This window comes from Dasypus novemcinctus, chromosome 20 (genome assembly GCF_030445035.2).
Source record: "Dasypus novemcinctus isolate mDasNov1 chromosome 20, mDasNov1.1.hap2, whole genome shotgun sequence".
Taxonomy (NCBI): Eukaryota; Metazoa; Chordata; class Mammalia; order Cingulata; family Dasypodidae; genus Dasypus; species Dasypus novemcinctus.
This window is the reverse complement of record NC_080692.1, coordinates 5,486,093-5,498,194: the sequence shown is the minus strand read 5'-3', so window position 1 is coordinate 5,498,194 and position 12,102 is coordinate 5,486,093. Positions and strand designations below refer to the sequence as shown.

The window sequence follows — 12,102 nt, the reverse complement described above, 5'->3', positions numbered from 1 at the left end:
CGTCAGGCCATGGGCAGGGGCTGGATGTGGCACGGGACGGGGCGTCCTCCCCGCTCCCCGAGGATAACCGTGGACGGTTCCTCAGCTGCTGTAGAGATGCCCGCAAGCTTTCAGTGGTGGCCCTGCCTTATCAGGGACCATAAATTCTTTTAAACCAAAAACAAGCAAGTGGAGCTAAAACTTCGTACTTTGAACTTTGAACTCAAAAGCTTTATTAATTCACAGAAAGTCAACAGCAATTTACTAAAGCCACAGTGTGGGGCTTGGCTTACTGTTTCTCCTCTGTAGGGGATCTAGTGGGGATATGGATCCTATCTGGGTAAGATCAAGTATCCTGCTTGGTTTGGGACCCCCGGAGCCACGCGGGTGGGCCCCGGGCCTGAGAGGGTTTGAGGTGAGGGCCTGGGGGCACGTAGCAGGTGCCTGGAAGCTGCCTGTCACATGACGAAGCCGAGCTGTTCAGGGCACAGCCGAACCTCCCAGAACCTCCCAGGTGACAGCAGGCGACATCAAGTTTACAGCCTGAGTCTGAAAACGTTCTGTTCGCTGCCTCTCCTGTGCCTGGATGGGACCAAGAAGCAAAAAATGGTCCCGCGAGTCAGTGGCCTCCGTCCCTGCACGAGTGGAGGCTGTTGTTCCGAGTCCGATGCAGATTATCAGGGGCGTGGGGGGCCTCGGCTCTCTCCAAGTATACAGAAAATATTCCTCTGAATGTTTTCTGAGTCATTTGACCGATCATTGGTGATGGACTCGCTGATCTCACATTACTGGAAAGACTGCATAATAAGTTTCCATCTTATAGCACTCATCCACAAGGTCATCCATATACTCAGCTTTAACCCTTTGCTTGGACATCTGGGAAATGTTTTTCCTTTTCTTTTTTTTTTTTAAATTAGAGAAATTGTGGTTTCACAGAACAATTACGCATAAAATACAGGATTTCCCTATACCACCCTATTATTAACACCTTGCCTTGGTGTGGCACATTTGTTACAATTGGTGAAAGCACATTTTTATAAGTGCATGATTAACTATAGTCCCTGATTTAACTCAGGGTTCCATGGATTTGCGGTTTTTTTCATTTTTATCCTAGTAACATATATACCATCTAAAATGTCCCCTTCTAAGCACATTCAAATGTGTAATTCAGTGCTATTAGTTACGTTTGCAATGCTGTGCCATCATCATCACCATCCGTAACCAAAAGTTTTCCATTGCCCCAAATAGAAACTCTGTATTTTAAGCCTTAACTCCCTATTTCCTACCTCCACCCCATCCCCTGGTAAACTATATTCTAGATTCTAACTCTATGAGTTTGCTTATTCTAATTATTTTATATCCGTGAGATTATATAATATTTGTCCTGTTGTGTCTGGCTTATTTCACTCAACATGACATCTTCTAGGTTTCACCCATGTTGCTGCATGTATCATAATTTCATTCCTTTTTATGGCTGAATACTAGAGACCACATTTTGTTTATCCATTCATTGGTTGATGGACACTTGGGTTGCTTCCATCTTCTGGCAATTGTGAATAATGTCACTATGAACATCACTGTGCAAATATTTGTTCAAGCCCCTTATTTGGTTCTTTGGGGTCTATATCTAGTAGTGGGGTGGCCAGGTCATATGGTAATTCTATACTTAGCTTTCTGAGGAACTGCCAAACTGTCTTCCATGATGGCTGCACCATTTTCCATTCCCACCAGCAGAGAATGAATGTTCCTATTTGTCCACATCCTCTCCAACACTTAAAATTATCCATTTTTCAGTAGTAAACCCTCATCAAATATGTGGTTACCAAATATTTTCTTTCATTGTGTATGTTGTGGTTTTACTTTCATGATAAAGTCATGACCCAAAGGTTTTAATTTTGATGCAGTCCCAATATCTATGTTTTCTTTTGTTGCTTGTGCTTTGGGTATAAAGTCTAAGAAACCATTTCTTAACACAAGGTTCTGAAGATGCTTCCCTACATTTTCTTCTAAGAGTTTTGTAGCTCTGGCTCTCATATTTAGGTCTTTGATCCATTTTTTTGGGTTGATTTTTGTATGTAGTATAAGGTAGGGGCCCACCTTCATTGTTTTGAATATGAAGATCCAGTTTTCCCAGCACCATTTGTTGAAGAAATTATTCTTTCCCAATTAAGTGACTTTGTCCACTTGTCAAAAATCAGTTGGCCAGGGGAGCGGACTTAGCTCACGTGGTTGCGCACCTGCTTCTCATGTACAAGGACCCAAGTTCAATCCCCAGTACCACCTAAAAAAAAAAAAATCAGCTGACCATAAATGTGAGGGTTGCTTTCTGAGCTCTCGGTTCAATTCCATTGGTCTGTATGTCTGTCCTGTGCCAGTAACATGCTGTTTGGATTACTGTGACTTTGTAATAAGTTTTAAGACTGGGAAGTGTGAGTCCTCCAACTTCATTCTTTTTCAAGATGACTTATTTGGGACCTCTTACCCTTCATATGAATGTGATGAATGGCTTTTCCATTTTTGCAAAGAACGTTGTTGGAATTTTGATTGGGATTGCGTTAAATCTGTACATCACTTCAGGTAAACATAACAGCTTAACAACATTTAGTCTTCCCATCCATGAACACAAATGTCCTTCTGTCTATTTAGGTCTTCTTTGATTTCTTTTAGCAATGTTTTATAATTTTTTGGTACAAGTACTTTACAGCCTTAGTTAGATATTTTGATTCTTTTCAGATACTGTTGTAACTGAAAGTTTTTCTTGATTTCTTCTAATTGTTCATTACTAGTGTATTGCAATGCTACTGATTTTTGCTTGTTGATCTTGTACCTCATCACTTCACTGAATTTGCTTATTAGCTCTAGTAGTTTTGTGTTGATTTTTCAGGATTTTCTGTACATCGGATTATAGGAAACTTTAAACTCATCCATAAGGAAAACTGAAGAGAGCAGAAATGAGCCTTCGGGGACATAAAGTGGAACAAAGGAAATCAATTTGGAATAAGTTTTGTTGTTCTTTATCTTCTATTTTGGTCATTTTCCCTATGTACAATCTTGAAATTAGTATATGTCTTATATATCATCCCAAAGAACTTCAAAAAGATGAAAAAGCTTAACAATTAACAAGGCCCTAAAGGAGGAACGTTTGTTTTTACTTGTATACTTTTTTTTAGGCACCAAAGCCAGGGACTGAACCCTGGACCTCATATGTGGGAGACCAGCACTCAACCACTGAGCCCTGAGTTGGTTTTTCCATTTGTTTTGCTTGTTGTTTGTCTTTTGTTTTTGTTTGTAGGGGGCACCAAGAACCAAACCCAGGACCTCCTATATGGGAAGCAGGCACTCAACCGCTTGAGCCACATCCACTCCTCGGTATACTTTTTTTTTTTTCTGTACACTCTTTTGTATCTGAAATTTTGCACTGCATGCATGAACATTCTAACAGATAGCAATCTATTAAAAAGAAATAATTTTTATTTTAAAATCACATTTTTTTGTAAATACTGTTTCGCTTTTTTTTTTTAAGATTTTTTTTAAATTTCTCTCCCCTCTCCCCGCTCAGTTGTCTGTTCTCTGTGTCCATTTGCTGCATGTTCTTTTTTGTCCGCTTCTGTTGTCAGCGGCACAGGAATCTGTGCTTCTTTTTGTTGCATCATCTTGTTGTGTCAGCTCTCCGTGTGTGCGGCGCCCTTCCTGAGCAGGCTGCACTTTCTTTTGCGCTGGGCGGCTCTCCTTACAGGGTGCACTCCTTGCGCATGGGGCTCCCCTACACGGGGGACACCCCTGCATGGCACAGCACTCCTTGCGCGTATCAGCACTGCACATAAGCCAGCTCCACACGGGTCAAGGAGGCCTGGGGTTTGAACCGCGGACCTCCCATGTGGTAGGTCTGCCCTAACCACTGGGCCAAGTCCGCTTCCCTAAAATCACATTTTTAAAGTCGTGTTCTTGAATGTCCATATTAGTTGCCTATTACTGCATGACAAATAACCTTTAAAACTTAGTAGCTTAACCCCCTCTCGATATAGAGGTGGAGTGGACAAAACCATCCCAGGGTCCACAGGATGGAGGAATAGAATATGGATTAGAGTGGACTTACTGGTATTCTACTATAGAATTATTGTGACTGGTAATGGAAGAAATTGTAGCATTGACGTGGAGAAAGTGGCCATGGTAGTTGCTGAGGGCAGGGAAAGGGAAGAAGGGATGTGATGTGGGAGCATTCTCAGGACTTGGAGTTGTCCCAAATGATATTGCAGGGACACATGCTGGACATTATATATCCTGCCATAACCCACTGACTGTGCTGGGGGAGAGTGTAATTTACAATGTAAATTATTATCCATGCGGTGCAGCAGTGCTCCAGGACGTATTCACCAAGAGCAATGATGTGCCACAATGATGAAAGAGGTTGTTGATGTGGGAGGAGTGGGGTGAGGAGGATGGGGGGTCTAGGGGAACCTCATATATTTTTTGAATGTGACATTTTTGTGATCTATGTATCTTCAAAAAATACAATAAAAAAATGATGGGGGTGAGGTGGTGGGGAGTAGGGTATATGGGAACTTCTTACGTTTTTTAATGTAACGTTTTGTATGATCTATTAACTTATAAAAAAGGATAATTTAAAAAATAACTTAGTGGCTTAAAAGAAGAACAGTCTATTTTCTCACAATTCTGTAGGTTGGCAAATCGGGCCGAGTCAGCTGGGCTGGCTCATCTCTGCTCCGTGTGGCGTAGCTAGGCTCTTTCGTGTTGGCCAGGGACCAGCTGGCCCCGGGTGGCCTTGGTGTCCAGTGATTGCCTGGCACTGTCAGCTCGGGGGCCTCGGGTCCCCTTCACACAGCCCCCCAGCATGGAGGCTGGGCCCAAGGGGACCAGAGGCAGCTGTAAGTCCTCCTGAGGTCTAGCCTCGAGGTCAGGCTGCTGCATTCTCTTGTCCGAGCCAGTCACAGAGCCAGTCCAAATCCCATTTTGGGGAAATGGACGCCATCTCTTGATGGTATAAGAGGTAGTCGATTGCAAAGGGACCTGAGGACTAGCATTAGAGGAATTACTACGGCCCTCTTCGCAAACAATCTTCCCCCGACTCAGAATTGAGGAACTGCGCTGGGAGGGCACGGGGACAGGTGATGAAGCTATCCTCCAGGGAAATCATTCTGATGATAAACAAGCCAAATGCCCACAACAGCAGGCTCAGTAGCTAGAGATTGACTTCCTGCCCTGAATGGATATTCTTGACTTCTGCTTATTTGTTTTTGTTTAAAATAAGAATGAAAGAGACTTAGAAAAAGAAGAGAACAAAAGCTTTAGGATTTTTCAGAAGCTAAGATGGACCAGGCTTTAAATCAGAGTATCAGTTACCTCTTGCTGCAAAACTGATAGCCACAGCTTTAGCAGCTTCAGCTATCACCCCTGTTAGCAGCAGGTCAGAAGCCCAGGCGGGGCAGAGCCAAAAGCAGCAGCCTGCAAGACAGGGCTTGCGGCTCAGCTCCAGGGAACTTGAAGTCCTCTTCACCCTCAGGCTGCTGACGGAGTTCAGTTCCTGGCAGCTGCAGGCCTGGGCCTCCAGTTCCTTGCTTGCTGTCCACCAGGAACTGCCCTCAGCTCCTAACGGGGACCTGCGTCCTTACCACGTGGCCATCCCCATCGTTCAGTAGCAATGGCGCATCGGATCCTTCTCCTTCTTCCGATCTCTGATTTGATTTAAAGGACGCATGGTTATGTCAGGCCCACACCAACACTATCCTTATTTTAAGGTCGACTGATTTGAGACTTTAATTAATCTGCAAAATCCCCTCACAGCAGTACCTAGATTCGTGTAGGACTGAATAACTGGGAAAAGGTTGTGTGTGTTCCAGGGGCCAGGAATTTTGGAAACTGTGGAAGATTGAATTATGTCCCCTAATTTAGTCATGATCTCACTCTTGAGCCACTTCCTCTGGGTAGGAAGCCACTGTAAATAGGATCTCTTGAAGATGCTATTTTTAGCTTAGATGTGGCCCAACTGAAGGAGAGTGGAACTTAATTCAGATTACTGCAGTCCTTTAAAATCACAAGAAATTCAGACGTAGTAAGAGAAAGCCCTGGGAAGGAGCCAGGACCTAGAAGTCAAGGAAAGCTAGAAGACAACAAAACCCAGCAGAGAAAGGAGAAGATACCACCATGGGATGCAAGCGGGGCTATGAGCCAAGGAACCCCAAGAATGGCTGGCAGCCAGCCCCGGAATGTTACAGAGTTTGGAGAGAAAGCATCCCTTTGCTGACACCTCAATCTGAGGCTTCTCCTAGCCTCAAACCTGTACAACAACAAATTCCTAATGTGTTGTCTTTTTCATTGCAGCCTGGAAAACTACGAGACCATTCTACAATCAGAAATATATATATATATATTATATATATATATATATAAATGGACGGACAGACAGGCTGACAGGTGCTCTAAGCATAAAACATCAAATGTGAGGGCAGGCAGGTGCTCGGGAAGCCTCACATACAGAGTTCATCAGTTACTGAGATAAACCAGAAGCACCAGGTTTTTAGGTAACAGCCGAGCTACTACATGGCTTAATGGATGTAGCAGTCTGATATGGCTATGAATTCCAAAAATAGATACTGGAGATTATGTTTGCAATCTGGTCTGTACCTGGGCATGATTAAGTTATGATTAGGGCTTTGATTGGCTTGACATGTGTCCTAATGTCCTCCGGCAAAGGACAGAGTTGAGGGTTCTTAATGTTGGAGTTTTGATGTTGGAGTTTGATGCTGAAGCCTTAAGCTGGAGCCCTGGGAAGTCAGCTCACAGAGGAAAGAGAAGCAAGCCCCAGGAAGGAACCCAGAAAGAAGCAAGACCCTGGAAGGGAAGAACCCAGGAAACCTGACCCCTCGCAGACATCAGCAGCCATCTTGCTCCAACACATGAAAATAGACTTTGGTGAGGAAAGAAACTTAGGCCTTATGGCTTGGTATCTATAAGATCCTACCCCAAATAAATACCCTTTATAAAAACCAACCAATTTACGGTATTTTGCATCAGCACCCCTTTGGCTGACTAATACAATGGGTAACAATTCTTCACTGAACCCCGATGACCCAAATAGAAGTTACTAGAAAAAAAAAGAAAAAGTAAAACAATGTTTAGAAGCTTCTTGGAAAGCGGACTTGGCCCAGTGGTTAGGGCGTCCGTCTACCACACGGGAGGTCTGCAGTTCAAACCCCCGGTCTCCTTGACCTGTGTGGAGCTGGCCCATGCGCAGTGCTGATGCGCACAAGGAGTGCCATGCCACGCAGGGGTGTCCCCCTACAAGGAGTGCACCCCATAAGGAAGCCGCCCAGCGTGAAAGAAAGTGCAACCTGCCCAGGAGTGGTGCTGCCCACACGGAGAGCTGACACAACAAGATGACGCAACAACAGCAACAAAAGAACCAGAGATTCCCATGCCGCTGATAACAACGGAAGTGGACAAAAAGAAAAACACACAGCAAATGGACATGAGAACAGACAACTGGGGTGGAGGGAGGGGAACAGGGAGAAAAATAAATAAAATAAATCTTTAAAAAAATAAAAGAATATGACACCGCAATTGTGCCACTTTAAATGGCACAGTTATACAAGTCCAAGAGTGTTCGCTTTATTTCGCCTAACTAGTTTGCACTGCTATTGCATATCATTAAAGCATATTTTTTAACCCATAAGGATAAGGGTTTTCAATGAAAGGACTTACAGAACTCATTTGTGGAAACGAGGGTGAAAAAGTTTGTGGTTTGCCAAGCAAATATAGCATATATGAACCTTTTTAAATAGTAGTACTTAGAAAGAATCGAGATGATATACCCAAGTCTGAAAGAATGTATGAATACTATGAGCCAGAGGATGAGCTGTTATATTAAAATAGCTTCTTTTCATGGGCATTTTTGCACAAAAGAATGTAATCACCTCATTAAATATGCTAATAGCACCAACAATAAAGGCGAATATGGTTCCCTGGAGAAGTTACTTACTGCAAGGCAATTTGCAAGCTCCAAACAGAGCTCTATTTCATAATGTAACTGGACATTTTGCCATTTCTATATAGTTTACCATTTATAATAGTTTTGATTTGAACACATTTAATTCATGGGTTGCCCAAAATGTTGAACTTATTTTTTATGAAACACTTGCTCTTTGTTTTTTATAATTTTAAATCGAAAGGATTCGATAAAATAGTGGTTCTAACTGGTCAAGGAAGATCCCATAAAAGTTAAGAGAAACAGCTGGTATTCACATAAACAACTACTGAATGTGACAAAGAACTGAGTTTTATGTCTTTTTTCTTTACATGACTCCAATACCAGAAAAAAAAGGGATTTCCTGTGAGCCTTCCTGTATATTTAAACTAAAATCTCTAAAAAGCTAAGGGCAGGGGAAAAAACGATCACACCCTCATCCTGCCAAAAAAAAAAAAATTACAATATCTTCATAGTGGATATTTAGTAAACAAACCATCTCTGCATTTAAGCATAATAGAGAAAATTCCTGTATGTTATTTTCATCACCAGAATGGCTAATACATAATATAAATGGCCAAAGTACTGGAAACATTCTACATTTTGCTCCAATTTTTTCTCTCCTCTCCAATATCCACTCCAGGGACACACACAGTGTCTATCAGCAGGAAGCATTCCTTGAAATGCTTGCACTGGTGATAACTAGTTGAGTGCCATTTTATGCAGCATAACGGAAAACAAGAGGTCAGCTCAGACTCGAGATGCTTTCTAATCATGCCTCTGCTACCAACTACCATGGTGTCTCTGGACAAGATATTTAATGCATTTTCGGCTTCAGTTTCCTCCAGATCTAATGCTTAAAGGTTCCATCTCAGAGAGGGGTGTTACTCACACGACCAAAAAGTCCACCGCTAATGGTGCTGCTGTCCCGACTTGGCTGGGAAGGCGGCTGCTCCATGCACCTTGAGCTCGCACCTAAAGTCCAAATGGCAGCTCCAGTTAAAGCCTGCCCACGAAGGTTTGCTCATTAGCTCTGCCCGGAGACGTGTGTCCCCACATACCTGAAGGGCTGATGTTGCCTGGGCTTTCAAAAGCACTGCTTATCAAGGGAGAATGTGGCTCGGGTGGTGGAGCGCCTGCTCCCCACATGGGAGGTCTGGGGTTCAATCCCCAGTACCTCAAAAAAAAAGCACTATTTGAATGATAGCATTCACTATTTGTTCTGCTTAGTTTAACGTGAGCCAAGATTCTGACTAATGTTAGCTTTAAGGCAGCGAATGCTCCTATTAGTAAAAGTTTGCACTTCATAAGGAAAAAGATCTGAAGAAAGAATGATGGAAGAATGGAGCCCTTCTCGGGCCACTGAAAGTGCTCTCTGGACGTGTTTCTTCCCATCGCCTCTCAGGCAGCCGCTGTCATCGCCCAGACAACCTCAGAGTCTGGCTTGCACCGATGACCTTGCTCCTCAAAGTCAGCTGCCGAGGCACACTGTGGGAAACTCTGCTTTGACGTACGTGCACCTGCCTTTCCCAGCTCGTTTCTCTTTACAACAACTGCGTAAGCCACATGCTCTCATCCCCTTAGAGTACAAACAACAGCCTTTTAAAGATAAAACAAAGAAACTGCAAAGATGTAACACAAACTATGTTTTCCGTTAAAAGACCAATAAAACAGGCAAAGATCTGCCCAAAATGATGACAGAAAGAGAGAGGGGGAGAAGGGGGCAATAAGTGAAAATATATATATATATGGAATGAAAATGGAGATATAACTATAGATACTTAAAGGGTAAAAAAAAAAAAATCACAGAAATACTATGAACAACTTTATATGAACATTTAGAGCAAGTAGAAAAATTCCTAGAAAAATACAGCTTGCCATGACTGAGTCAGGATGAAATTTAAAAAACGGCAGAGTACCACAGCCTTTCAATAAATTGAAGCAGCAATTAAAACCATCAGAATAGGAGGAACCTAGGGCCATGAAAAGTGATTTTTAAGAACGATTTCTAATGACAACTCGGCATGGTTGGAGATTCTTCTTTTGAGAGACAGCTTATCAGTGTGATTAATGAGAAGCAGGACTTCTTATTTTCACTCTCCACTTGCCCATATGCCCCTTTGTCAAGAGAATCCTAAAAAAACCTCTCTGCCCCACAAACCTCGGGACACTCTTCATTTCCTCTCTCGGGCCCCATGTCCACTTAGTCACAAAACCAAGTCCTTGCTTTCTCTCACATCCACATTTCCCTCTCTATTTCTATCAGATTCTGCCTGGACCACAGGTACCTAAGCCTCATTGCCTGCACATCCGCTAACACTGCTTTCCTTCTGTCCACCCTATGCAGTATTCACCACCCCCCAAATCATGTCAACTAGGCCGATCTCATATAATAAATCACATAGTGCTTCCTCCGCCAAATCCAGACAATTGGGCTTTCTTATAATAAGATTTAGTTACTTCTTTCTTTAAGAAATAATTTTCTTTCTTCCCCAAACAATTATCTTTTGGATCCAATGCTAATGAGTTCAACTGAATGGAAAAATAAGAAAATATATAGAAGCTGGTGAAATTTACTCTTATAGAACAATGTCTTGTCTTATGATTATCAGTTGCATTAATGAGGTCTATTACTTGGAAAGAACTTTACACATCTCCAGAAATAATTGCTTCTTTTTTTTCATTATCTTTTTTTTTTAAGATACATAAATCACACAAAATGTTACAATAAAAAGTATGAGGTTTCCATATACCCCACTCTCCACTTCCCCCACTCCTCCCACATCAATAACCTCTTTCATTAATATAGTACATTCATTGCATTTGATGAGTACATTTTGGAGCACTGCTACACAACATGGATTATAGTTTACATTGTAGTTTACACTCTCTCCCAGTCCATTCAGTGGGATATGACAGGATATATAATGTCCTGCATATGTCTCTGCAATATCATTCAGGACAACTCCAAGTCCAGAAAATGCCCCCATATCACACCTCTTTTTCCCCCTCTCCCTACCCTCAGCATCTCCTGTGACTACTATCTCCATATCAGTGATATAATTTCTTCCATTGCTAGAGTCACAATAATTCTATAGAAGAATACTAGAAAGTTCATTCTAATCCATATTTTATTCCTCCATCCTGAGGACCCTGGGATGACAATGTCCACTCCACCTCTAAATCAAGAGGGAGCTTAGATTCCACATGGCTGGTGGATGAAATTCTCCTGCTTATAGCTGTAGACTCTCTCAGTTCCCTGGTGTGGTGGTTGACCATCATCACCTCCCTGTTAGCTGGCCTGGGTAAGTCCAACAAACCAGAAAGTAGGTGCTGCAACTCTGCTGAGGCTCAGGGCCCAGCTGGTACATGGACAGTCCAAAGATTCAAGTCTCCTGAGCATACACCAACCCCAGCACCAACCACAGTTTCAGTAAAAGTGACAGAGGAGGCATGTGTAGAGAGGTCACATATGAGCCCAACTCTATCACAGTCAGGAGCACAAATTCCAAATTAGGGTCCGTTGGCAAGGCACTGAACTCCAGAGCCATCTGTCATGACCATAGGACCTGGGTGTCTCCATAGCCCTTAGGAGCACCACCACCTGGGGTTGTATCTACTTTGGCTATCTCTGAGATCCTGTTGAGACATGCATAAGCGCGACCCCTCTGATGACCTCCTGACTCATTTTGAAGTCTCTTAGCCATATAAACTCATTTGTCTTTACCATTTTCCCCTTGTATTTGAGGTCTTTTTCTAGTTGCATCACCAGCTTGTGTTTGGCAGTAATTCCTTGGTGCCAGGGAGGTTCATCCCCAGGAGTCTTGTCCCTTGTTAGAGGCAAAGTAATATTTGCTTCTTAAGGATTTAGAAAGAGTTGGAACTCAAATGTTATTTATGAACAATTACCAAAGCATATGTCTAGATACTTGTTTCCCATTTGTTTCCTAATTAGCTATTTTCTTTGTACACTTTGGATGACATAGATGAGCCCAGGTTATGAAGGACTCTGGACATTTCTTCTTTCATAGAATTTTTCTGATATGCTCTACTAATTTGGATAATAGATTTAATTCAGTTCCTGGTTTTTTTTTTCTGTCTTTTCAAAGTAGATGTGAATCCCAAGATAAAATCTATAAAAT

At 42.5% G+C, this 12,102-nt stretch overlaps 1 long non-coding RNA gene across 1 annotated transcript; it reads right to left on the bottom strand.

The window, feature by feature from the left end:
- Nucleotides 1-3,428: 3,428 nt before the first annotated feature.
- On the bottom strand, nt 3,429-9,340 carry LOC131274752 (uncharacterized). Its single transcript, XR_009182027.2, has 3 exons — nt 9,022-9,340; nt 8,853-8,935; nt 3,429-5,672 (listed from the first exon to the last, which is right to left on the bottom strand). It is a non-coding gene; the product is annotated as an uncharacterized lncRNA (long non-coding RNA).
- Nucleotides 9,341-12,102: the final 2,762 nt, after the last annotated feature.